Raw genomic sequence first — 24,821 nt, forward strand, 5'->3', positions numbered from 1 at the left:
CCGCTCCATCAAAATCTGGCCCATTTAACCAACAAGTGATGGAGCATGAAGCTGTATCAAATTATAATATACGTGGAACAGGTTCGTTTCCCAGTAAAGCGCTGCTGAAAGTATAACTGGTAACTGCTAAATATTCAGGCTTATTTAACATTTCGGAAGGATAGGAAAAAAGGTAAAGGTGGTGGGGTAGCTCTGTTAATAAAGGATGAAATTGGTATAATAGTGAGAAATGATCTTGGCTCAGAAGATCAAGATGTCGAATCAATTTGGGTGGAGGTAAGAAATAGCAACGGAAAGAAATCACTGGTGGGAGTAATATATAGGCCACCTATCAGTAGCTACACAGTCGGGCAAAATATAAATCAGGAAATAAGAGGGGCTTGTAAAAAAGGTAATGCAATAATCATGGGCGATTTTAACTTTCACATAGATTGGACAAATCAAATTGGCAAAAATAGCCCTGAGGAGGAGTTCATAGAGTGCATTAGGGACTGTTTCTTAGACCAATATGTTGGGGAACCAACCAGGGAACAGGCCATTTTGGATCTGGTAATGGGTAACGAAACAGGATTAATTAATGATCTCAAAGTGAAGGATCCCTTGGGAAGCAGTGATCGTGACATGATAGAATTTCACATCCAGTTTGAGAGCGAGGATCTTGGGACTGAAACTACTGTATTAAACTTAAATAAGGGCAATTATAAAGGAATGAGGGTGGAATTGGCTAAAGTGGACTGGGTAAACAGATTAGATGGTATGATGGTGGATAAGCAGTGGAAAACATTTAATAAGATCTTTTATGACTCGCAACGAAAATATATCCCTGTGAGGAGGAAAGACTCCACAAAAAGGGTGAACCAACCATGGCTAACTAAGGAAGTCAAGGATGGTATCAGGTTAAAAGAAAAAGTATACAACATGGCAAAGATTACTGGTAAACCCAAAGATTGGGAAAATTTTAAAAACCAGCAAAGGATGACTAAAAGAATAATGAAGAGGGAGAAAATAAAATATGAGAGTAAGCTAGCAAGAAATATAAAAACTGACAGTAAAAGCTTCTACCTGTATATAAAAAGGAAGAGGGTAGCTAAAGTAAACATTGGTCCCTTAGAGGATGAGACTAGGGAAATAATAATGGAAAACAAGGAAATGGCAGAGGAATTGAACAGATGTTTTGTATCTGTCTTCACAGTAGAAGACACTAATAACATACCAATAATAGCAGAAAATCAAGGGGCAAAGGGGAGGGAGGAACTAAAAACAATCACTATCACTAGAGAAAAAGTACTAGGTAAACTAATGGGTCTAAAGGTTGACAAGTCCCCTGGACCTGATAGCTTGCATCCGAGAGTCTTGAAGGAAGTGGCTACAGAGATAGTGGATGCATTGGTTGCAATCTTCCAGAATTCACTAGATTCTGGAAAGGTCCCAATGGATTGGAAAACCGCAAACGTAACACCCCTATTCAAGAAGGGAGTGAGACAGAAAGCAGATAACTATAGACCGGTTAGCTGAACATGTGTCATTGGGAAAATGCTAGAATCCATTATGAAGGAAGTAGTAGCAGGACATTTGGAGACTGATAATACAATCAAGGAGAGTCAACATGGTTTTATGAAGGGGAAATCATGTCTGACAAATTTATTAGAGTTCTTTGAGGAAGTAACGGGCAGGGTGGATAAAGGGGAACCAATGGATGCAGTATATTTGGATTTCCAAAAGGTGCCACATAAAAGATTACTGCACAAGATAAGAGCTCATGGTGTTGGGAATAATATACTGGCATGGATAGAGGATTGGCTAACTAACAGAAAACAATGAGTTGGGATGAAAGGGTCATTTTCAAAATGGCAATCTGTAACTAGTGGGGTGCCACAGGGATCATTGCTGGGGCCTCAACTATTTACAATATATATCAATGACTTGGATGAAGGAACAGAGTGTCTTGTGGCCAAATTTGCTGATGATACAAAGATAGGTGGAAAAGCAAGTTGCGATGAGGACACAAAGTGTCGGCAAAGGGATATTGACAGGTTAAGCAAATGGGCAAAAATTTGGCAGATGGGATATAATGTGGGAAAATGTGAAGTCATCCACTTTGGGAGGAAAAATAAAAAAGCAAAATATTATCTGAATGGAGAAATACTACAAAATGCTGAGGTACAGAGGGATCTGGGTGTCCTCGTACACGAAACACAAAAAGTCAACATACAGGTGCAGCAGGTAATCTGGAAGGCAAACGGAATATTGGCCTTTATTTCTAGGGGGATGGAGTATAAAAGCAGGGAAGTCATGCTACAACTGTACAGGGTGCTGGTGAGACCACACCTGGAGTACTGTGTACAGTTCTGGTGCCCTTATTTAAGGAAGGACATACTTGCATTGGAGGCAGTTCAGAGAAGGTTCACTAGGTTGATTCTGGGTATGGAAGGGTTGTCTTATGAGGAAAGATTGAACAGGTTGGGTCTATACTCATTGGAGTTTAGAAGAATGAGAGGAGATCTTATTGAAACATACAAGATTCTGAGGGGACTCGATAGGGTAGATGCTGAGAGGATGTTACCCCTCATGGGGGAATCTAAAACTAGGGGGCATAGTCTTAGAATAAGGGGTCGTCCGTTTAAGACGGAAATGAGGAGGAATTTCTTCTCCGAGGGTCGTGAATCTTTGGAATTTTTTACCCCAAAAAGCTGTGGAGGCTGAGTCATTGAATACATTCAAGGCTGAGTTAGACAAATTTTTGATCAGCAAGGGAGTCAAAGGATATGGGGAAAGGGCGGGAAAGTGGAGTTGAGATAAAAATCAGATCAGCTATAATCTCATTAAATGGCAGAGCAGTCTCAAGGGGCCGAATGGCCTACCCCTGCTCCTATCTCTTATGGTCTTATGGTCATTGCAGTGCTTGTCAGGTGATGTGATACCTCTTACTGCAAGGGGTGAAAGTCAAAATGGCTTCTTCCTCTGTTGCCCATATAGTACCCTCCTTATACCAATCTCCATCCATCCATTCATGTAGTATCTACATGCTGCTCAATAGAATAATAATGCAAGTTTCATCTGCAAGTTTGCCACTAAGTCAATGCACAGTTTTGGCTATGTTGTCTGAAGGAGGTACATAACAAAGAAGGGGACTTCACCACTGGGAGACAGAAAGAAAGATTTCCTTTTATACAGTGCCTTATCACAACTTTCAGAAACACGCTGTACAATGAGTGACTTTTGAAATGCAATAACTGTTTTTTGGTACGCAAATGCAGCACACAGCTAAGTCCCACAAACGACAAATGAGATAAATGACCAGTTGATCTTTTTTTAGTGGCACTTGTTGAGGCAGGAAAGTTGGCCAGAACATTCAGAGAACGCTCTGCCCTTCTTCGTATCGCGCCATGGGATCTTTTACATCCACCTGAAAGGCAGATGTAGCATCAGTTTAAGGTCTCCACCTGAAAGATGACACCTCTGACAATGCAGCAATCCTCAGTATTGCTCTGAAAAGTCAGCCTAGATTATGCCATAGGGTGGAACGTGAACCCATAAGCTTCTGACTCAGAAGTGAGAGTACTACCAACTGAGACAAGGAAGGGTTAGAACAAAGACAGCTAAGAGCCACCTAATTGCCTCCGACTCTTGCTAGTTCTGAATATACCACAGGGTGGTGCCTAAAGAGGGGAGCAAATAGAAATTTAACAACTGAGGGAGGGACAATGTATGTGTTTAACTCATTCTATAGTAACACTTTTTCATTGTTCTTTCACTAACATCAGAGGAAGAATCACCATGCTGACAATACGTAACAAAATCATATACCCCCTCTTTCTGAATGCATTTTTGATGCTGCTACAAATAATGAGCAGAGAAAATCTCCCATTGGGATTAAATTTGCTATTAAGGGAATTTAAGAAGCAGACCCCAGTCCTTTCTTTGAATTCTTTGACCTGGGTTTGTTATATTTCAGTATCAAGAGATTATAGAAAATCTACTCAGTCACTGGCTCAATTCTTCATATTTTTAAAATTCTCTCTGAATTTCCCCTCCCCACAAGGTGCTGATTCTTCCATAGAAACCAGTCAGCTTCTGGAACCTTATCCAAGTGCCCAGTATTGATGTGAAAACCTAGATTGTGAGTGTCAGCAGGGTATTCACTGTAGGGGCATCCGAACTAGTGCCATCTCAGCTGGTGACATCTTGGTACAATTGGTCAAATCTCGGTACAGCTGGTGCCATCTCAGTTGCTTTTACCAATCAAATGATCTTTATTCTTTATTTACACAAATGTTTAGTTTTAAAAATTAATAGATAAGTAAACTGGATGTTAAAGTTACCTTTAGTGTTTTAACATTTTTCCAAGCTCTGATGGTGATACGACTTCTTTAAAGACTCCTGTTATATGACTAGCTCTTTATAAATAGTGAGATTTGCCAATTTTACTGGCTCTTAAAAGTCAGTAATATTTACCGCAGTAAAATGTTGAGGTCAGGGATTAGCGGTAAAGCCTTTGTGATTTTAGTTAACTTCATAATTGTTGCTGAGAATAATTATATGGCACGATATTGCACATCCACTGGTGATAAGCCAGAACTGTCCAAAGAAAACCACTGATGTGTGATAATTCTGGGCAGGGAGTCAATAATTTGCAAAAACTTTAACAGTGTGTCAGTAATTCAGAGATACTGTCAAAATATCCTAAAGGGTTGGGTTTGAAGATTAAGTAGGTAGTATTTGGTATCATTGATGCCAGCACAGGTTCTTCTGCATACTCTGACAGACTTTTCTAACCTCAGCATGCTTGCAATACCTCAAGTAATCACCACATGAGTATTTACAGAGAATCACCTCCAAAAGCTGACATATGTAGGTGAATGTCCCAAAGCTTCAGCGCATGAAACAGGGAAGAATGCTTACAAAGATTTGAAATAGCGTATAGATCATGATGCAGGAATTATATAAAGCAACATATCAAAGTGCAGATATCAATATGAATTCTTTATATTCCACATCAATTATAGCCTCGTCATGATATTAATTTTTTGTCTTATAGTCATACAAAGCAAAACAACAGCATATGAAGAATGCAACATGGCATTTAAACTCGACATTCTTCAGTGAATAGAGGGTTTTTAAATATGAAGTATCCTCACCTGTTGAGGTGCAGATCCCCCGAACTCAAAGTTTCTGCTGGATCTGAGATAACGGTTTGTACAGTGCTTGGTTTTATAGACCTTTTCTCCCAGGTGAACATCACAAATTAGTCATTGTTTCCAAGTACATTCTTCAGCGTGACCTAGATACAATAAAATTAGGGTATTTTTTGGGACTTTTATTTGAGGAAGAAAGATGATGCTTTATAATCATATTCATTGGGTTCATATTTCCACCATTACTCCATATTCTTTTGCCTGATGCTGGAGAATAGATTGTGACAAATAAAATATCCGATATGGTCATTTGTTTTGTTTTGTAAATACACAGGGGGTTAGATTACTAGCTATTAAGCTTTGCATAATCCACTTTCTGGCCAAAGCCTCGTAAAATGCAATTTGCCCACAGGGGATCGTATCACCTAATTTCACCAATTCAACTATTAATTTGGTCACAGACAGATATAGCATGGGAGTTGTTTTATGCAAGAAATCTATAGTTTTAAATAAACATATAAAATGTAATTTAATTTTATATAATTTCCTTCATGACATGACTCTACGCTATGGTGTAACATGAACATGGCTCAATGAATGGATGGTAACCTCAACGATTAGAGGAATTTGCCAAACACTGTGCTGGGGGGAGTCAGCGTGTGGGGCGCAGTAAGACGCTTTTGGAGGCAACCTCACACAAACAGCGGTACTTACCGTCATACAACAAGTACAGAATAGTCGCAGTCATTTACCATAGGTGGCACATTAAGAGGAGAAATCAAAAAACTGTCTTGGGAATTAAGGCCATTGACCTATATACCACCATGTTGCACATCCTACCACACCCGCTGAACATGCCATGCACAGGCGGCATGTGTCTTGTGGGGGCCCCCTGCAAAGGTTCGGTTCATGTCCCCATTTTACTAGACAATGATACTAAATACTACCTACTTAATTTTTAAATCTGCATATGTACGATCGTGAAAAAGCATGTTTACAATAGGTAATCTAAAAAAAGGTGTGAAGTTGCTAATGATCGACAAAGTCAAGATCGATTTACTTCAACCATCACTGAATCTGCTCTGGGCCCCTGACTGACTCAGGCCCAGTGCAATTAAACAGGTTGCACAGTGCTAACACCGCCCCTGATGCCATGCACCTATTTCTGCGGCTGATATAGCAGCATTACAGCTGTGCAGGTTAGTGTAACTGAGCTGAAGACTGCTGCACAACTTATTCCTATGGATGAGTCTTATGATCTAGCTGTTGAAATACAATATGCACAGTATGTTGATTTAGCTGACATGGGGCTAAAAGAGTCCGGTCTGGCTGTTGCTTTGGCTGACATCAACCCTGGTTCAATGAGGAGTATAGAAGAGCATGCCAGGAGCAGCACCAGGTGTACCTAAAAGTGAGGTGCCAACCTGGTGAAGCTACAACTCAGGACTGCATGCATGCTAAACAGCGGAAGCAACATGCTATAGACAGAGCTAAGCAATTCCACAACCAACGGATCAGATCAAAGCTCTGCAGTCCTGCCACATCCAGTCATGAATGGTGGTGGACAATTAAACAACTAACGGGAGGAGGAGGCTATGCAAACATCCCCATCCTCAATGATGGCAGAGTCCAGCACGTGAGTGCAAAAGACAAGGCTGAAGCGTTTGCAACCATCTTCAGCCAGAAGTGCCGAGTGGATGATCCATCTCTGCCTCCTCCCGATATCCCCACCATCACAGAAGCCAGTCTTCAGCCAATTCGATTCACTCCACGTGATATCAAGAAACGGCTGAGTGCACTGGATACAGCAAAGGCGATGGGCCCCGACAACATCCCAGCTATAGTACTGAAGACTTGTGCTCCAGAACTAGCTGCGCCTCTAGCCAAGCTGTTCCAGTACAGCTACAACGCTGGCATCTACCCGACAATGTGGAAAATTGCCCAGGTATGTCCTGTCCACAAAAAGGACAAATCCAATCCGGCCAATTACTGCCCCATCAGTCTACTCTCAATCATCAGCAAAGTGATGGAAGGTGTCGTCGACAGTGCTATCAAGCGGCACTTACTCACCAATAACCTGCTCACCGATGCTCAGTTTGGGTTCCGCCAGGACCACTTGGCTCCAGACCTCATTACAGCCTTGGTCCAAACATGGACAAAAGAGCTGAATTCCAGAGGTGAGGTGAGAGTGACTGCCCTTGACATCAAAGCAGAATTTGACCGAGTGTGGCACCAAGGAGTCAGAGTAAAATTGAAGTCAATGGGAATCAGGGGGAAAACTCTCCAGTGGCTGGAGTCATACCTAGCGCAAAGGAAGATGGTAGTGGTTGTTGGAGGCCAATCATCTCAGCCCCAGGACATTGCTGCAGGAGTTCCTCAGGGCAGTGTCCTAGGCCCAACCATCTTCAGCTGCTTCATTAATGACCTTCCCTCCAACATAAGGTCAGAAATGGGGATGTTCGCTGATGACTGCACAGTGTTCAGTTCCATTCGCAACCCCTCAAATAATGAAGCAGTCCGAGCCCGCATGCAGCAAGACCTGGACAACATCCAGGCTTGGGCTCATAAGTGGCAAGTAACATTCGCGCCAGATAAGTGCCAGGCAATGACCATCTCCAACAAGAGAGAGTCTAACCACCTCCCCTTGACATTCAACGGCATTACCATCGCCGAATCCCCCACCATCAACATCCTGGTAGTCACCATTCACCAGAAACTTAACTGGACCAGCCATATAAATATTGTGGCTACGAGAGCAGGTCAGAGGCTGAGTATTCTGCGGCGAGTGACTCACCTCCTGACTCCCCAAAGCCTTTCCACCATCTACAAGGCACAAGTCAGGAGTGTGATGGAATACTCTCCACTTGCTTGGATGAGTGCAGCTCCAACAACACTCAAGAAGCTCGACACCATCCAAGATAAAGCAGCCCGCTTGATTGGCACCCCATCCACCACCCTAAACATTCACTCCCTTCACCACCAGCGCACTGTGGCTGCATTGTGTACCATCCACAGGATGCACTGCAGCAACTCGCCAAGGCTTCTTCGACAGCACCTCTCAAACCCGCGACCTCTACCACCTAGAAGGACAAGAGCAGCAGGCACATGGGAACAACACCACCTGCACGTTCCCCTCCAAGTCACACACCATCCCGACTTGGAAATATATTGCTGTTCCTTCATCGTCGCTGGGTCAAAATCCTGGAACTCCCTTCCTAACAGCACTGTGGGAGAACCGTCACCACAAGGACTGCAGCGGTTCAAGAAGGCAGCTCACCACCACCTTCTCAAGGGCAATTAGGGATGGGCAATAAATGCCGGCCTCGCCAGCGATGCCCACATCCCATGAACGAATAAAAAAAAACATGGGGTTGAAAGAGTCCGGTCTGGCTGTTGGTTTGGCTGACATGGGGTTAAAAGAGTCCGGTCTGGCTGACATGGCGTTAAAATAGTCCGGTCTGGCTGACATGGGGCTAAAATAGTCCGGTCTGGCTGACATGGGGCTGAAATAGTCCGGTCTGGCTGACATGGGGCTAAAATAGTCCGGTCTGGCTGACATGGGGCTAAAATAGTCCGGTCTGGCTGACATGGGGCTAATATAGTCCGGTCTGGCTGACATGGGGCTAATACAGTCCGGTCTGGCTGACATGGGGCTAATACAGTCCGGTCTGGCTGACATGGGGCTAATACAGTCCGGTCTGGCTGACATGGGGCTAATACAGTCCGGTCTGGCTGACATGGGGCGAATACAGTCCGGTCTGGCTGACATGGGGCTAATACAGTCCGGTCTGGCTGACATGGGGCTAATACAGTCCGGTCTGGCTGACATGGGGCTAATATAGTCCGGTCTGGCTGACATGGGGCTAATATAGTCCGGTCTGGCTGACATGGGGCTAATATAGTCCGGTCTGGCTGACATGGGGCTAATATAGTCCGGTCTGGCTGACATGGGGCTAATATAGTCCGGTCTGGCTGACATGGGGCTAATATAGTCCGGTCATAGAGTCATAGAGTCATATAGCACGGATAGAGGCCCTTCGGCCCATCGTGTCCGCGCCGGCCATCAGCCCTGTCTACTCTAATCCCATATTCCAGCATTTGGTCCGTAGCCTTGTATGCTATGGCATTTCAAGTGCTCATCCAAATGCTTCTTGAATGTTGTGAGGATTCCTGCCTCCACAACCCTTTCAGGCAGTGAGTTCCAGACTCCAACCACCCTCTGGGTGAAAAAGTTCTTTCTCAAATCCCCTCTAAACCTCCCGCCTTTTACCTTGAATCTATGTCCCCTTGTTATAGAACCCTCAACGAAGGGAAAAAGCTCCTTAGTATCCATCCTATCTGTGCCCCTCATAATTTTGTACACCTCAATCATGTCCCCCCTCAGCCTCCTCTGCTCCAAGGAAAACAAACCCAATCTTCCCAGTCTCTCTTCATAGCTGAAGCGCTCCAGCCCTGGTAACATCCTGGTGAATCTCCTCTGCACCCTCTCCAAAGCGATCACATCCTTCCTGTATTGTGGCGCCCAGAACTGCACACAGTACTCCAGCTGTGGCCTAACCAGTGTTTTATACAGCTCCATCATAACCTCCTTGCTCTTATATTCTATGCCTCGGCTAATAAAGGCAAGTATCCCATATGCCTTCTTTACCACCTTATCTACCTGTTCCGCCGCCTTCAGGGATCTGTGAACTTGCACACCAAGATCCCTCTGACCCTCTGTCTTGCCTAGGGTCCTCCCATTCATTGTATATTCCCTTGCCTTGTTAGTCCCTCCAAAATGCATCACCTCGCACTTTTCCGGGTTAAATTCCATTTGCCACTGTTCCGCCCATCTGACCAACCCATCTATATCGTCCTGCAGACTGAGGCTATCCTCCTCGCTATTTACCACCCTACCAATTTTTGTATCATCAGCGAACTTACTGATCATACCTTTTACATTCATATCCAAGTCATTAATGTAGACCACAAACAGCAAGGGACCCAGCACCGATCCCTGTGGTACCCCACTGGCCACAGGCTTCCAGTCACAAAAACAACCTTCGACCATCACCCTCTGCCTTCTGCCACTAAGCCAGTTTTGTATCCAAAGTGCCAAGGCACCCTGGATTCCATGGGCTCGTACCTTCTTGACCAGTCTCCTGTGGGGGACTTTATCGAAGGCCTTACTGAAATCCATGTATACCACATCCACTGCGTTACCCTCATCCACACGCCTGGTCACCCCCTCAAAAAATTCAATCAAATTAGTCAGACATGATCTTCCCTTGACAAAGCCATGTTGACTATCCCTGATTAATCCTTGCTTCTCCAAGTGGAGACTAATTTTGTCCTTCAGAATTTTTTCCAATAATTTTCCTACCACTGATGTTAGGCTCACTGGCCTGTAGTTCCCCGGTTTTTCCCTACTCCCCTTCTTGAATAATGGTATTACATTAGCGGTTCTCCAGTCCTCTGGCACATCCCCTGTGGCCAGAGAGGTTCTGAATATATGTGTCAGAGCCCCCGCAATCTCCTCCTTTGCCTCACACAGTAGCCTGGGATACATTTCGTCCGGGCCTGGGGATTTATCCATTTTTAGGCCTGCTAAAACCGCCAATACCTCCTCCCGCTCGATGTTAATATGTTCGAGTATATCACAGTCCCCCTGTCGTATTTCTATGTCTACGTCGTCCTTCTCCACAGTGAAAACAGATGCAAAAAATTCATTTAGAACCCCTCCTACATCTGCCGGCTCCACACACAGATTGCCATTTTTGTCCCTAATGGGCCCTATTTTTTCCCTAGTCATCCTCTTACCCTTAATATACTTATAAAACATCTTAGGATTTTCCTTTATTTTGCTCGCCAGTGTTATTTCATAGCCCCTCCTTGATCTCCTAATTTCTTTTTTAAGTATCCCCCTGCACTTTTTGTACTCCTCTAGGGCTTCCTCCGTCTTTAGCCTTTTGTATCTGCCAAAAGCCCTCCTTTTTTTCCTAATCCATTCTTGTATATCCCCTGACATCCAAGGTTCCCTGGAGTTCTTGGAACCACCCTTGACCTTTACGGGAACATGTTGCCATTGTATGGTCTCAATCTCCCTTCTGAAAGACTCCCATTGCTCCGATGCGGATTTTCCTACAAGCAGCTGATCCCAGTCCATTTTGGCCAGATCCTGCCTTATCCTATTAAAATTGGCCTTCCCCCAATTTAGAACCTTTATTTCCGGCCCCTCCCTGTCCTTTTCCATGACCACCTTAAATCTCACCAAATTATGGTCACTGTCACCAAAGTGCTCACCTACTAGCACTTCTTCCACTTGGCCGACCACATTCCCTAGAATTAGGTCCAGTACCGCCCCCTCTCTTGTAGGACTTTCTCCATGCTGGCTCAAAAAGCTCTCCTGGATGCACGTCTGGCTGACATGGGGCTAATATAGTCTGGTCTGGCTGCCATGGGGTCAAAATAGTCTGGTCTGGCTGACATGGGGTCAAAACAGTCTGGTCTGGCTGACATGGGGCCAAAACAGTCTGGTCTGGCTGACATGGGGCCAAAACAGTCTGGTCTGGCTGACATGGGGCCAAAACAGTCTGGTCTGGCTGACATGGGGCCAAAACAGTCTGGTCTGGCTGACATGGGGCCAAAACAGTCTGGTCTGGCTGACATGGGGCCAAAACAGTCTGGTCTGGCTGACATGGGGTCAAAACAGTCTGGTCTGGCTGACATGGGGCTAAAACAGTCTGGTCTGGCTGACATGGGGCTAAAATCATCTGGTCTGGCTGACATGGGGCTAAAATCGTCTGGTCTGGCTGTTCGTTTGGCTGACATGGGGTTAAAATAGTCTGGTCTGACTGCTGGTTTGGCTGACATGGGGCTAGAATAGTCTGGTTTGACTGCTGGTTTGGCTGACATGGGGCTAGAATAGTCTGGTTTGACTGCTGGTTTGGCTGACATGGGGTTAAGAGAGTCTGGTCTGGCTTTTGGTTTGGCTGACATGGGGCTAGAATAGTCCGGTTCAGTGGAATGTAATATGAATGTGTAAACTATTCACTTTGACAAATATTACCAACTGTAGGGTTATCTCTTCTGATCTTACCTGGAATTCACACATCTCCTCCATCACTATAGTTGACTCCAACAAGCTCAGTTTCCTCTTTCATGTAAAACACTTTTTTCCCCATAGTAACTTTTAACTCTCTATAAAGCCTAAATCTATCCAAGACTTGAAATCCTGCATCCATATCTAGGGAGGCTCTACCTATCTCACCCTTACACTCCCAGACAGGATAGAAGGAAAAGCTTCTCTCTGTTCGGCACCCTCTCTCACCTCTGAGGCACTGATAGATCTATCAGTTCCCAGTTCACATTCCCTCAATATGGATTGCCTTTGTCTGCTTCTTCCTCTGTGCACCAAACTGGTGACACAGAAGAGTCCCAAACAAAAGAGACTGAGCACGTGTTGTGCAGTAGAGTGGCCTAATGGGATAAACACATCAAATATAGCACAGTGAAAGAAAGAACTTGCATTTATATAGTGCCTTTCACAACCTCAAGGCGCCCCAAATCACGTCAGTCAATTAATTACTTTTGAAGTGTAGTCACTGTTGCAATGTAGAAAACACAGCATCAGATTTGCTCAAACAGCAATGACCGGACAATCAACTTTTTGGTGGTGTTGGTTAAGGGACAAATGTTGGCCAGGATATCAGGAGAACTTTCCTGCTCTTCTTCCAATAGTGCCAAGAGATCTTTAACGTCCACCCAAGAGGACAGATGGGGCCTCGGTTTAACATCTCATCTGAAAGACAGAACCTCCGACACTACAGCACTGAAGTGTCAGCCTAGATTATATGCTCAACTCTCTGGAATGAGACTTGAACTCTCAACCTCGTAACTCAGAGGGAAGTGGACTGCCACGGAGTCAAGACTGACACCTTAACATACATACTTGCATTGTGCATGATTGCCATTATATCATATAAATCAGAAACAATTTATATCAAGTACTTTTAAATGAACAACTCAAATTGCATAGCAGCTTTGAGTATGGTTACACATATATTTGTTATTTTGCCAATATTGCGTACTTGGTTTTGAAGAAACAGAAGACTTGTAAGCACAGAAAGAACGGTGCATGCTGATAACTGGACATTAATAGTATATAAGAGCTTATTAAGTTTCCTGAAGCATGTAGGTGTAAAAAATGTTTTATTTTAATTTGCTCATGGGATGTAGCCAACATTGGCAAGGCTGCATTTATTATCCATCCCTAGTCCCCAGAGAAGATGCTGGTGGGCCTTCTTCTTGAAGATGTCCTCTTAAAGGTGATGGACTTCCCACGCTAATGTTAGGTAGGGAATTACAGGATTTTGACCTAGTGATGATGAACGGATGGCTTTATCTGTCCAAGTCAGGATGCTGTGTGATTTGAAGGGGAATTTGGAAGTGATGGTGGTCCCGTAATACTGCTGCTTTTGTCCTTCTCAGTGGTAGAGGCCACATGGCTGGGAAGTGCTGTCAAAGCAATCTTGGTAAGTTGTTGCAGTGCATCCTGTAGCTAGTACATACTACAGTCAATGTGGATATGATTTCAGTGGCGGACACCAATCATGTAAACTGCGTTGTCTAGTTCCTTGAGTGTTGTTGTGGCTACACCCATCCAGGCGAGTGCAGAGTATTACATCTCATTCTTGACTTGAGCCTTGTAGATGTGAAGAGGCTTTGAGGAGTCAGGAGGTGAGTCACTCATCGCAGAGTACACAACCTCTGTCTTGCTCTTGTAGCCACTGTGTTGATCTGGCTGGTCCAGTTAATCTTTGGTCAATGGTGACCCCAGATGTTGATGAAAGAAAGAACTTACATTGATTTAACGCGTTTCACGACCTCAGGACAGCCAATTAAGTAGTTTTGAAGTGTCGTCACTGTTGTAATGTAGGAAACACAGCAGCCAATTTGCACACAGCAAGGTCCCACAAACAGCAATGAGATAATGACCAGATATTCTGCATTTAGCGATGTTGGTTGAGGGTCAGGACACCGGGGAGAACTCCCCTGCTCTTCTTCAACATAGTGCCATGGGATTTTTTACATTCACCTCAGAGGGCAGACATGGCCTTGGTTTAACGTCTCATCTGATTGACAGCTCCTCCGACAGTGCAGTGGTCCCTCAATACTGCACTGAAGTGTCAGCCCAGATTATGTGTTCAGGTCTCAGGAGTGGGACTTGAACCCACAACATTCTGAATCACAGGCAAGTGTCCTACCACTGAGCCAAGACCGACACCTGTCAGCCTTGATGGTGGGGTACTCAGTGATGGTGGTGCTATTGAAAGTTAGGGTTTGGTGGTTGGGTCTTTTCTTGTTGAAGATGGTCATCATCTGTCATTTATGTAGCATGAATGTTACTTTCCACTTGTCAGTCCAAGCCTGGATGTTGTCCCAGTCCTACTGTAGGCTGGCATGGGCTACGTTATCAGAAGAGTTGTGGATGAAGCTGAACACTGGAATTGTTAGTTTACAGCCCTTTTTCAGACCTTACAATGGAGGGAAGGTCACTGATGAAGCAGCTGAAGATGGTTTGGCTGAGGACACGGCCCTGAAGAACTCCTGCTGGAGCAGCAATGATTAAAGTGGATGGTATAAATGAGGTTGAGACAACTGAATGCATTTCTGGAGAGAGAAAGAATTAAGGGGTATATGGGGAGAAGGTGGGTAGGTGGAGTTGAGAGATATGGTGAGAAGGTGGGGTTGAGCGATATAATGAGAACGTGGGTAGTTGGGGATGAGCTCTGCAAAATGAATATTCTTATTGGGCCTAACAGACTTTTCTGTTCCTAATAACCCTTCTATTCTTAAAGTATACTGTAAATCAGATGGGGGGTAACTTGCTTGTATGAGATAAAGAGTTGCTCAGTGGTTCAGTTCCTTTTCCAACTTAACTAATCTAAACTGATGGGACAGTTGCTGAAAATACACAGCACTCTAATTATGTTTAGTTATTATATGAAGGCCTTGACCAGGCTATGTTAGGATCCACAGACATCAAGTGAAATGTTCCATCACTGTGCGGGGGTTGCAAAAAGTCCACCAACAGAGGCAAAAATGAGGGGAGCTAAATCTTCTAATGAGGAATTGAGAGGGGATAGTTCACAAATTGAAAATGAGGTCTTGCTTTACATTTGAATTATTTAGCCATTTTGCATCCTACTCTCAAGAAGGTGCTGATTCTTGATAGGAAACAACATCCATATCAACCAGATGCCCTTTGGTAGCTCACCCAAGTGACCCTTTGTTATAAGGGAACTCAAACATTGAGGGGGTAATTTTAACCTAACACGCCCGGCGGGAAACTGACGAAATTGGATTGGCCGTCCGTTTTACACACTGCCGATTTTATTTTCCATTGAAGTCAATGGTTAAAATTGCCCCAGGAGCATTCAGTGGTGGAGGGTTCTCAGTTGAGCCTAATTCTTACCTCACCTGACATCCACACTTACAATTCCATCTGAGGTTCCTGGATAATAATTAGACGCAGCAATACTGGCTTTTTTCCCCCTGGGTAGCCCAGGCTACTGAGGCCAACTGTAGCAACCCTAAAGACCAAAAATACTTGCATTTATATAGCACTTTTCATGTTCTTCGGATGCCCCAAAGTGCTATGTGAAATTGTGAGCATCCCATTACAAAGAGGACAGTAAAACCATGGAGAGTGTACAGCGTAGATTCACCAGGATGACGCCAGGGATGGGAAACTATAGTTATAAGAAAAAATCATTTGCATTTATATAGTACCTTTCACATCCTCAGGACATCCCAAAGTGCCAATGAATTGCTTTTGAAGTGTAGTCACTATGGTAATGTAGGCAATGCTGAGAAGAGACTGGATATACTGGGATGATTTCCACTGGAGCAGAGAAGGCTAAGAAGTGGTTTATCCTCTCTTCCTTCTTGAACCAGAGGTATTACATTGCCTGAGCTCCAGTCCCATGGCACAATTTGCATATCTAAGGAGGATTGAAAAGTTGTGATCAGAATCTTTGCCATCTCCTCTGACTTCCTTCAACTGTCTTGACTACATGCCATCAGGAGCCAGATTTATCCTCTTTGTGTATTTTTATCTTTTTCACAATCCACTCCTTTTATACAATTATCTTTACAACCGTTCCATATCTTCCTCTAGTACACCTACATTCTCAAATCAATTGTAAAAAGATGCAAAATATTAATTTAATATCTCTCATAACTTCATCCTCCAGAGATTTCCCTCTTCATCAGTGAGTGATCCTACCCTCTCTAAATATTCTTTTACAAGCTTATAAAAGCCCTTACCATTTCCTTTTATATTATATGCTAGCTATTTTTCATAGTCCCTTTTAATCTCTCTTTCAATCTATACTGTAAGGGTCAATCTCAACATTTCAAGGAGGCTAACTTTCTTTAAATAAAGTGAGAAAAATGCCAAGGCTGGTAGTTTGAAAGAAAAAAGGAAAATGCAGAAAATGTAAAGCGAGTCTGTCAGCATCTGAAGAGAGATTAGACAAGGGGATGTTTGGGAAAACTGATTTTTCTCTCCTTTATCTCCTGTGACGCTGATGAACCTGCTGTGTGTTTCTAGCATTTTCTGTTTTTATAGCTTTCTTCAATGCATCCTCAAACCTTTTCAACAAGGGGAATCAAGGGATATGGGGATCGGGTGGGAAAGTGGAGTTGAGGTTGAAGGTCAGCCATGATCTTATTAAAAAAGAAAAAAGGGTAGGACTGCCAAATCTAGAGCCCCCTGAATGACAAGGAGCATACTGGGTAAGATATGGCAAAAAAGGGAAGCTTCTGTCAGATACCGAGAGCTCATTACTGCAGAAAGCCTAGAGGAGTATAGAAAGTGTAGGGGTGAAATTAAAAAGGAAATTAGGAAAGCAAAAAGAGGGCATGAAGAAATACCGGCAAGTAAAATCAAGGAAAACCCAAAGATGTTTTATAAATACATAAAGAACAAGAGAATAACTAAGGAAAGAGTAGGGCCTATTAGAAATCAAAAAGGTAACCTATGTGTGGAGGCAGAAGATGTGGGTACGGTTCTTAATGAATACTTTGCATCTGTCTTCACAAAAGAGGGGGATGATGCAGAGATAATAGCTAAGGAGGAGGAGTGCAAAATATTGGATGGGATAAACATAGTGAGAGAGGAAGTATTAAGGGGTTTAGCATCTTTGAAAGTGGAAAAGTCGCCAGGCCCGGATGAAATGTATCCCAGGCTGTTAAGAGAAGCAAGGGAGGAAACAGCGGAGGCTCTGACAATCGTTTTCCAAACCTCCCTGGCTACAGACATGGTGCCAGACGATTGGAGGTCTGCTAACATTGTACCGTTGTTTAAAAAGGGAGATAGGGATAGACCGAGCAATTTTAGGCGAGTCAGTCTAACCTCGGTGGTGGGCAAATTATTGGAATCAATTCTGAGGGACAGCATAAATCGATATTTAGAAAGGCACAGAGTAATCAAGGACAGTCAGCACGGATTTGTTAAGGGAAGGTCGTGCCTGACTAACTTGATTTAATTTTTTGAGGCGGTAACAAGGAGGGTCGATGAGGATAATGTGTTTGATGTAGTCTACATGGATTTTAGCAAGGCTTTTGACAAGGTCCCACTTGGCAGACTGGTTAAAAAAGTAAAAGCCCAAGGGAAAGTGGCAAGTTGGATCCAAAATTGGCTCAATGGCAGGAAGCAAAGCGTAATGGTCAATGGGTATTTTTGTGACTGGAAGGCTGTTTCCAGTGGGGTTCCGCAGGGCTCAGTACTGGGTCCCTTGCTTTTTGTGGTATATATTAATGATTTGGACTTGAATGTGGGGGCATGATCAAGAAGTTTGCAGATGATACAAGAATTTGCCATGTGGTTGATAGTGAGGAGGAAAGCTGTGGACTACAGGAAGCTATCAATGCACTTCTCAGGTAGGCAGAAAAGTGGCAAATGGATTTCAATCTGGAGAAGTGTGCGGTGATGCATTTGGGGAGGACAAACAAGGCAAGGGAATACACAATAAATGGGATGATACTGAGAGGTGTAGGTGGACCTTGTCCACAGTTCCCTGAAGGTAGCAGGACAGGTACATAAGGTGGTTAAAAAGGCATACGGGATACTTTCTTTTATTAGCCAAGGCATAGACTATAAGAGCAGGGAGGTTATGCTATAACTGTATAAAACACTAGTTAGGCCACAGCTTGAGTACTGTGTACAGTTCTGGTCACCACATTACAGGAATGATGTGATTGCTAGAGAGGGTAGAGAAAAGATTTACGAGAATGTTGCCAGGGCTGGAGAATATTAGCTACGAGAAAAGATTGGATAAGCTGGGGTTGTTTTCTTTGAAACAAAGGAGGCTGAGGGGAGATTTAATTGAGATGTATAAAATTTTGAGGGGCCTAGTTTCCCTCAGCAGAGGGGTCAATGATCAGGGGGCGTGGATTTAAAGAAATTGGTAGAAGGATTAGAGGGGAGCTGAGGAGAATTTTTTTCATCCAGAGGGTGGTGGGGGTCTGGAACTCACTGCCTGAAAGGGTGGTAGAGGCAGAAACCCTCAACTCATTTAAAAAGTACTTGGATGTGCACTTGAAGTGCCGTAACCTACAGGGCTATGGACCAAGTGATGGAAAGTTGGATTAAACTGGATAGCTCTTTTTCGGCCGGCGCAGACACGATGGGCTGAACGGCCTCCTTCTGTGCTGTAACTTTCTACGATTCTATGAAATGGTGGAGCAGCCTTGAGGGGCCGTACGGCCTACTCTTCCTCCTATTTCTTATGTTCTTAAGTAAGGGTTTAAGGACCTATTGTGTTCAAGTCAGCCAACTCAACCTTGTAAAAGAGAATCCCACTGGCCTGGGGAACTTTACTGTGAAAAGAGAGCCAGTAGCTGACTTTGCCCCACCCCCATACATTTGGCTCCTCTATCTCAGCCCCCTAGGTTGGAGACATTAAAATCCCATTCACTTATCAAAGTTCTTGGAAGAGTTGCACTTTGAGATATGCAAAACAATCAAAATTCTCAGTTGACCCTTCTATAATATTCCTGACTACTTTTTTAGGCACCTGTAACTGGTGTGCAAATAGATGCACTGCTCTCCCCACTAGCACCAAGCTGTCTGTAATAGGCACTCATTCATTGGACATTTCCGGCTTGAACTTTCAATAGAATGGTTCAGCCCTACTGGGTAAAGTAACAGTTATTAAATCTTCAGGCCTCTGCTTAGGACGTGCCAACCCTATACATGAATTAACCTATTCTCTCCCATTCGATCTCTTAAGACCCTGGGTCCCTTCACTAGAACAGTCCACATGTGGCTAGCCAACATAGGGGTCCATTCATCCCCCATTCCAATCTAATATTTCCGTAGTAATTTCTGAGGATCCCACCTGTGACAAATTTGAGGCCTTTGCCAAAAGCTCAGCCTAGTTCACGTTTGGATCATGTATATTGTCTGTAAATACATGCACATCTTCTATATGAATGCTAATTTCCTCATATGTTCCCTCTTATTTATTAAAAACTTCCAGAACCTTTACTCAAATACTCTTACAACCAGCAATAAAACTACTGTATTTTGGGAGGTAAAGGGGTAGATTTTAACTATAGGGCAGCCGGCTTTGGGCCTGCGCAACATCAGGCAGTCTGGAGGCCGACCCGACAGGCAGCAATGTAGGTCTAGTGGAGGTAAGATCGTGGGCTCCTCCTGGCCCCACAAAAATAATTTTAAACTTACCATTTTTGGTCCTCTTCAGCTGTAGTGTTGGGTAAAACTGGGTGAAATGTGCAGGCACATGCAGGCAGTTGTCTCCCAAAATGGCAATTGAGATCCTTTGTACGTCATAGGATCCCAATTTGCATATTAAAAGGGCCTACCGTCTGAAATAGGCGAGTGCTCCATCCGTATGAGTAGGAATGGGAGGTACATTTTGTCCCTTGATTTTCAGGGCGCTACCACCCTATTTCTGCCCAGCAGAGCCAATGAAAATCTCCCTCAAATAATTTTTGTGCTCTTGGCTGATCCACCTTCTGCTGAGTCTTTTTTAACCTGTGTTTGGCCTGGACAGTCTGCTTTTGGGAGTCCAATATCACATGTTACTTGAACCAATTTAACAAGAATACTTGTTATTTTAACTGGGTCATTGATGCCTTAAATGTTATAGGAGATTACCTTAATCTCAGGAAGTTTTTCTATTCATTGATGTCCCACATCACCTAGAGAAAACAATCCCACTTTCTACATCGTTAACATGAGCTGTGCTCAAACTCTAGTGTAAGTACAGATAATGTACTGGACTATAAAACACATTCCAAACCCCTCACGTTTAGCTGGATGAGCATTCAATTGGACTCCCAGATCCTAATCTCACCCTCTAAGGTCCAGAAGAGGTCGACTCCCTTGGGCTGTGGTTTAAGGAGCACAGCACATAGTCCAGGATCTCAACACTAGCCAGTTGTTGGACTCATTCTAAACTGAGTACAGGGACTCACAGTGTAAAGGCAGTTCTTCCACCTCTAAACCGACCAACAAATTAAAAAGTTGGTGCTCATTATTCATAAAGGGGCCCTATGTTTATGAATGAGGTGTCTGGGAAACATAACTTGTTTGGGAGGGAGAACCGTGAACCTTTCTGTTACGTGCAGGAGGTGGATGATTATATTGCTGTGTGGTGTGTTTATAAATAAACAAATAAAGTTTGCCAAACAATTTTTAACTGAAGACAATGTCCCTTTAAAGTCCAGACATTAATTTTTTTTAAATTGTAAGTTAAGTAGTCAGATACCAAGCCTGTAAACACTGAGCTTAATAATAGTAACACACCCTGTGGGCCAAGGTATTGAATTAGAACAAAAATCAAAATGTAATTATAAACCTGGCCAGATAAAGTCAAGCCCATCAATGGTCTCTAAGGTTTCTGTACAGTGATTGATCAGCTTGGATCAATCAGGCTCTGTCACATTCAAGAACATGAGCCATTGCTTCATACTGAGCTTTTAAACAGGCCAGCTACAGTCATGGTTACTTCACCCTCCATCACAAAGCATTACCTGTTTGTAATCTTCATTATCTCTAATCAATTTCCATCAGTGCTCCATTAAATGAAAAATACTTAACTGTCTGTAAAGCACTTTGGGATATCCCGAGGTTGTGAAAGGTACTATATAAATGCAAGTCTGTTCTTTCTTTCAGTAGTAAACAATTTTACAACACCAAGTTATAGTCCAGCAATTTTATTTTAAATTCACAAGCTTTCGGAGGCTTCCTCCTTCGTCAGGTGAACGATGTGACCTTCTTTCAGTAGGTAGCGATTACCTTTGTCCAGGTTGTGGCTATCTTTACCGAGACTGTGTCTACTTTGCTCCAGATTGTAACAAAGTTTACCAAGGCTATGGCTATCTTTCTCTGGTTTGTGCCTATCTTTCCCAAGTTGTGGACACCAAAATTGGCCAAAGCTTGGCCTGGATAAGAACAGAGTACTTCCGCTGCACAACCAATGGATCAGATCAAAGCTCTGCTACCCTGCCACATCCGGTCGTGAATGGTGATGGACAGTTAATAGGAGGAGAAGGCTCCAGGAACATCCCCATCCTCAACAACGGCGCAGCCTAGCCTGTGAGTGCAAAAGACAAGGCTGAAGCATTTGCAATCATCATCAGCCGGAAGTGCTGAGTGGATGATCCTTCTCGCCCTCATTCCAAGATCTCCACCATCACAGATGTCGGTCATCAGCCAATTCGATTCACTCCATGTGACATCAAGAAACGGCTGAATGCACTGGATGCAGCAAAGGCTACAAGCCCTGACAACATCCCAGCTGTAGTGCTGTATTCCAGAACTAGCTGCATCCCTAGCTAAGCTACAATACTGGCATCCACCTAATAATGTGAAAAATTGCCCAGGAATGTCCTGTTCACAAAAAGCAGGACAAATCTAACTCGATCCATAACTGCCCATCAGTCTACTCCCAAACATCAGCAGTAATGGAAGGAGTGCTATTAACCGGCAGTTACTCACCAACAACCTACTCACCAATGCTCAGTTTGGGTTCCGCCAGGACCACTCGACACCATACCTCATTAAAACCTTAGTCCAAACATGGACACAAGAACTGAATTCCAGAGGTGAGAGTGACTGCCCTTGACGTCAAGGCAGCATTGATCCAATGTGGCACCAAGGAATCTTATAAAACTGAAGTCATTAGGAATCAGGGGAGCAAACTCTCCAGTAGCTGGAGTCATATCTGGCACAATGGAAGATAGTTGGAGGCCAATTACCTCAGCCCCAGGACGTCGCTGCAGGTGTTCCTCAGGGCAGCGTCCTTGGCCCGACCACCTTCAGCTGCTTCATCAATGACCTTCACTCCATTGTAAGATCAGAAGTGGGGCAGTTCGCTGATGAATGCACGGTGTTCAGCTCCATTCACAATTCCTCAGATAATGAAGCAGTACATGCCCACATGCAGTAAGATCTTCACAACATTCAGGCTTGGTCTGATAAGTGTCAAGTAACATTCGTACTACACAAGTGCCAGGCAATGACCATCTCCAACAGAGCCTAACCACCTTGCCTTGATATTCAATGGCATTACCATCACTGAGTCTCCCACCATCAATGTCCTGGGGGTCACCATTGACCAGAGACTCAACTGGACCAGCCACATATTAGAGCAGGTCAGAGGCTGGGTATTCCGCGGCGAGTGGCTCACCTCCTGACTATACAAAGCCTCTCCCCACCTACAAAACACAAGTCAGGAGTGTGATGGAATATTCTCCACATGCCTGGATGGGTGCAGCTTCAACAATAGTAAGGAAGCTCGCCACCATCCAGGACAAACCAGTCTGCTTGATTGGTAACCCCATCCACAAGCTTAAAAAATCCGCTCCCTCCATCACCGGCGTACCATGGCTGCAGTGTGTACTCTCTACAGGATACACTGCAGCAAGTCACCAAGGTTTCTATGATGCCACCTGCAACCTCCACTCCTAAAAATACATAGGCAGCAGGTGCATGGGAACACCATCACCTCCACGTTCCTCTCCAAGTCACATACCATCCAGACTTGAACATATATTGTCAGTCCTTATTTGTCACTGTGTCAAAATCCTGGAACTCCATACCTAACAGCATTCTGGGAGTACCTTCCCCACATGGACTGCAGCGGTTCAAGAAGGTGGCTCACCAACACCTTCTCAAGGGCAACTAGGGATGGACATGTGTCAGACATTTTGGAAAAGTGCAAACAAAAATGGAGTAATAATAGGGGATTTCAACTAATATTAATTGGGATACAATCAGTGTAAAAGGTATAGAGGGCGTAGAATTCTAAAATTGCATTCAGGAGAACCCTTTTAGCCAGTACGTAGCAAGCCCAACAAGGGGTGGGGTAGTTCTGGATTTAGTTTTCGGAAATGAAGATGGGTAGGTGGAAGGCGTATCAGTGGGAGAGCATTTTGGTGGTAGTGATCATAATTCAGTTAGATTTAGCATTGTTATGGAAAGGGACAAAGATAGAACAGGAGTAAAAGTTCTAAATTGGGGAAAGGCCAATTTTACTAAGCTGAGAAGTGATTTAGCAAAAGTGAACTGGAAACAGCTACTTGAAGGTAAATCAGTGTCAGAGCAGTGGGAGGCATTCAAGGGGGAGATTCAAGAGGTTCAGAGAAAACATGTTCCCACAAAGAAAAAGGGTGGGACTGCCAAATCTAGAGCCCCCTGGATGACAAGGAGCATACAGGGTAAGATAAGGCAAAAAAGGGAAGCGTATGTCAGACACCGAGAGCTCAATATTGCAGAAAGCCTAGAGGAGTATAGAAAGTGCAGGGGTGAAATTAAAAAGGAAATTCAGAAAGCAAAGAGAGGGCATGAAAAAATACTGGCAAGTAAAATTAAGGAAAACCCAAAAATGTTTTATAAATACAAAAAGAGCAAGAGGACAACTAAGAGTAGGGGTTAATAGAGATCAGAAAGGTAACCTACGTATGGAGGCGGAAGATGTGGGTATGGTTACATAAGAACATAAGAAATAGGAGCAGGAGTAGGCCAATCGGCCCCTCGAGCCTGCTCTGCCATTCAATAAGATCATGGCTGATCTGATCCTAACCTCAAATCTAAATTCATGTCCAATTTCCTGCCCGCACCCCGTAACCCCTAATTCCCTTTACTTCTAGGAAACTGTCTATTTCTGTTTTAAATCTATTTAATGATGTAGCTTCCACAGCTTCCTGGGGCAGCAAATTCCACAGACCTACTACCCTCTGAGTGAAGAAGTTTCTCCTCATCTCAGTTTTGAAAGAGCAGCCCCTTATTCTAAGATTATGCCCCCTAGTTCTAGTCTCACCCATCCTTGGGAACATCCTTACCGCATCCACCCAATCAAGCCCCTTCACAATCTTATGGGCCCGATGTTAGCACGGCTGCGGGTTCTCGGCAGGGGGGCTATCCGGTGCGTGGGTAACGCGCCCGGTGAAATTAGTCAGCTTCCCGCGCGATCGTAGCAGACAATTGACTAATTGGATGCACTTACCTGCTCCTCCGGGTTACCCACTGCTGATTTGCACGGCGGGCGGGCTGCACATGCGCTGTAAGATCTGTCAGCAGGAGGCGCTCTATTTAAAGGGGCAGTCCTCCACTGACAGATGCTGCAACCAATAACAAAAATTACAGCATGGAGCAGCCCAGGGGGAAGG

General features: G+C 44.1%; 1 protein-coding gene across 2 annotated transcripts in view; it reads right to left on the reverse strand.

Annotated features, from left to right (window-relative positions):
• LOC137331177 (complement C1q and tumor necrosis factor-related protein 9-like) overlaps positions 1-24,821 on the reverse strand; it is a 104,196-nt gene that overhangs the window by 9,297 nt on the left and 70,078 nt on the right. For both annotated transcript variants that reach the window (XM_067994773.1, XM_067994774.1), the window contains exon 2: positions 5,139-5,281. The gene's annotated coding sequence lies outside the window, so the exon portion shown is untranslated. The remainder of the gene's footprint in view (positions 1-5,138; positions 5,282-24,821) is intronic.

The sequence above is a fragment of the Heptranchias perlo genome, chromosome 13, assembly GCF_035084215.1.
Source record: "Heptranchias perlo isolate sHepPer1 chromosome 13, sHepPer1.hap1, whole genome shotgun sequence".
Lineage (NCBI taxonomy): Eukaryota > Metazoa > Chordata > Chondrichthyes > Hexanchiformes > Hexanchidae > Heptranchias > Heptranchias perlo.